Source organism: Sinocyclocheilus anshuiensis, unplaced genomic scaffold (assembly GCF_001515605.1).
Source record: "Sinocyclocheilus anshuiensis isolate Anshui unplaced genomic scaffold, SAMN03320099.WGS_v1.1 scaffold1059, whole genome shotgun sequence".
Lineage (NCBI taxonomy): Eukaryota > Metazoa > Chordata > Actinopteri > Cypriniformes > Cyprinidae > Sinocyclocheilus > Sinocyclocheilus anshuiensis.
In genome coordinates this window covers 186,262-186,501 of record NW_015547703.1, presented here as the reverse complement: position 1 = coordinate 186,501, position 240 = coordinate 186,262, and positions in this window count along the sequence as shown.

The window sequence follows — 240 nt, the reverse complement described above, 5'->3', positions numbered from 1 at the left end:
TATTGAAGTACTGAAATCTGTTTTGTATCTTTGTAATACACTGATAACCACCAAATGCAGGAGGTGATGAGAAAGTCACATGATGAACCAAAGCCCATCACAAGCAGCTTTTAAACATTAACACATATAGAAGGTGCGCAGTGTCATTCACACAAATGCTAAACACCGTAACACATGAAACTGAAATAATGCAATAAACATTCATTTAACAACATTAGGTGTAACATACAACCCTAATAT